The sequence below is a fragment of the Myotis davidii genome, unplaced genomic scaffold (genome assembly GCF_000327345.1).
Source record: "Myotis davidii unplaced genomic scaffold, ASM32734v1 scaffold821, whole genome shotgun sequence".
NCBI classification, from domain to species: Eukaryota; Metazoa; Chordata; class Mammalia; order Chiroptera; family Vespertilionidae; genus Myotis; species Myotis davidii.
Window position 1 is genome coordinate 2,577,477 of NW_006295269.1, and position 3,277 is coordinate 2,580,753.

The window sequence follows — 3,277 nt, forward strand, 5'->3', positions numbered from 1 at the left end:
TATATTCAGATAACAGATATGCTACCGTTTTTGAGTTTATATTGGGGCTTATACTCTTGAACTATGCAACTTAATCCCTTAAAGTACTTGTAAGCTATTGTTTTTATACAAATCCATGTTACCTTTTAGCAAACAAAGATCTTTTAACAAGATAGGATGGAAATTAAAAGTATCTTCTTAATACTTACTTTTTTTTCAAAACAAACAGATTACACACAGAAACCCCAAACGCTTCAGTATTCTGATTTCAATGCAGAGAATTTATTCTAGTGCTGTCCAGAATTTATTCATCATACTGCCCCACTCCCTAGTAAGATACATTTAATTTAGAATCCTCAAGTAATCTATCTATATAAAAGCCTAAGCAACCGAATGACCAGTCACTATGATGTGCACTGACCACCAGGAGGCAGACACTCAATGCAGGAACTGTCCCTTGGTGGTTAGTGCGCTCCCACAGCTCCACAGCTAACCTCCCCACTACCCCCCGTGCCCCTCCCACCCCTGTCAGCCCCAATCGCTGGCCAGGCCAAGGGACCCCACCTGTGCACGAATTTGTGCACCGGGCCTCTAGTAGTAAATAAGAGGTATGAATGAAAAAGGGACTATGTAGAAAACTGGACAAGCTCAGGGGCTACTTGGCATGCCTGATGAGCCCGGTGAGAGTAACCACATGGCGGTGTGGTCATAAATTCCTAACTGAGTAGGTCATAATGGTAGTCATGTCTATAGTTTCCTTAGCAAAGGGGTTATCTTTGCCTTAAGTGAGCCCTGTGCTTTGGTGTTTTTTACATTGAATTAGTTGGGATAACATTGGTTAATATAAGTTTCAGCTGTACATGTTTATAATACATTATATTGTGTACTCAACTTGAATTACCATATAGTTGACCCATTTGGCCTCTGCTCCTCTCCTCACTGCCTTCCTCTCTGGTAACTACCATACTGTTGTCTGTGTCTATGAGTTTGTTTTGTTCATTTGTTGCTGATCCAGGGCACACTGAGGGGGTTGGTTAGTAAATGGTTTGCATATTACCCTATTCCATAAAAAATTCAGGAATACATGATGGATCCCAAGGAATTTGAAAAGGGATTGTATACCTGCACTTAATCTTTAAATCAATATTTTGAAGTTGATGCCATTATCGGCTTCTTTTATTTTTTATTTTTATTGATTTCAGAGAGGAAGGGAGAGGGTGAGAGAGAGAGAAACATCACTGATGAGATAGAATCATTGATCGGCTCCCTCCTGCACACTCCCTTCTGGGGACCAAGTCTGCAACCTGGGCATGTGCCCTTGACTGGAATTGAACCCAGGACCCTTCAGTCTGTAGGCTGATGCTCTATCCACTGAACCAAACCAGGCAGTGGTTCTCAACCTGTGGTTCACGACCCCTTGGCGGTCGAACGACCCTTTCACAGGGATCAACTAAGACCATCCTGCAAATCAGATATTTACATTATGATTCATAACAGTAGCAACATTACAGTTATGAAGTAGCAACGAAAATAATTTTATGGTTGGGTCACAACATGAGGAACTGTATTTAAAGGGCCAGAAGGTTGAGAACCACTGAGCTAGGGCTATATATATTTCTTTATTGTGGCAAACCAGCTTGTTAAAAAAATTATTTTAAATGGCTGCAATTCATTTGAATCAACTAACAGGAGAGCTACACTTCCTGTGCATAACAAAAATAGGATGGTGGCAAGTAAGGTCAGAAAAGCATTTTCAAAAATTACTATCCTGCCTGGCAAGCGTGGCTCAGTGGTTGAGCAACTTATGACCCAGGAGGTCACGGTTGCGGGTTCAATCCCCAGTGTAGGGCGTGCAGGAGGCCACCAATTGATTCTCATTATTGATGTTTCTATCTCTCCCTCTCCCTTCCTCTCTGAAATCAATAAAAATATTAAAAAGAAATTACGTCCTTATTGGTAAGGGATGGGCAAAGTATGAAATAGGCCAAGTCCTTTACATGAAGAGTAAATGAGTTAATACCGTAAAGTGATTCAGAACAATTACTTGGCCCATGTCAAATACCATGTGTTTTTGTGTTATTTGAAAAAAGTCCAGATAACATTCCTAATGTAGCAGGTTATTAATGGAACTTGGAGCACCTAAAAACTTATTTTAAAAGCATGTAAGCCTTTGGAGATGTGGTTGGCAATTAGACAGGTGTGAGCAGAGCAAGGACAATGGGCCAGGTACAGAGGGTCACTGGTGGAAAGCCCCGGGCGCCTAGCAAAGGACAATGCTAGGGTGGGACCTGGCCCTCAGGGTGACTCTTTTCTCCCCTAGCATTTGCTGATCAAGCTTTTTGGACCCCTGACCTTTCCTCCCTAGAGATAACATTTAGGCCTCAATTACATTTCAGCTCCAGGCTCAGGAAAGCAGCCACACCAGACAAGTGACCCCAAGGCTGACCTGAGGACCAGCTGCATTAATGACCCCTCTCCAGGCTCGGATGCATGCATCAGTGGAGACCCCACCCTGAAAGGACACCCCTGTAAAGCTGCTGAATATGCCATTGAGATCTTCCTGGGACCGCCCCCTAATCTCACCCTTAGAACCCTTAGGATGGCGGGCTGGGTGCCTCTTCCAGGAGCACAGGGAACCAGGGCTGCTGCGGGCGGGAAGGTCTCCCCTAAGCCCCTTCCTTTATCTCAGTAACTGGTGTCCTAAGCCCATCTCTTCTAGGAATTACTTTTTCCACCTCTGTGATTTATCAAATAAATGTTTTTCTAATTTGGGTCTTGGCTCTGATTTCTTTCTTAGCCAGAATTCAGGTTACCGAGGTTGCTGGACGCAGGTCCGGTCAGACCCCACCAGTCTAACACCCGGTGCCCTTCCGCTGCCCACAACAGAAATAAACTGTTGTGTTTCCTGTAATCGTATTAACACTGGTGACTTTCTGTGCATAAGGTTACTTTGTGTCAGCCTTCACGTAACCCGCAGTCCGTTCAAGTTGAGTCAGTATTGATCAACTAGTATGCTCTATACCAGCGGGGTAGCTGGGGTTCAAAAAATGGTACAATAAAAGAGTTAAAATAATTATAAAATAACAAACTGGTAAAGATTAAACTCCACAGGCAGCATTTGAACTTGGCGAGTTTCTGATAGGAGAGAGGCAACTGTACTGCATACGGTGTGAGTGGACCCCAGAAATCCCACCACCAGAAAGGGCCAGCTCCGACATCCAGGGGGCACTTCGGTCTGATCCAGGGAACAGCAAACCCGCCTCCGTGCCACGCAGCCCGGTGAACGGAGCCGGTTTCC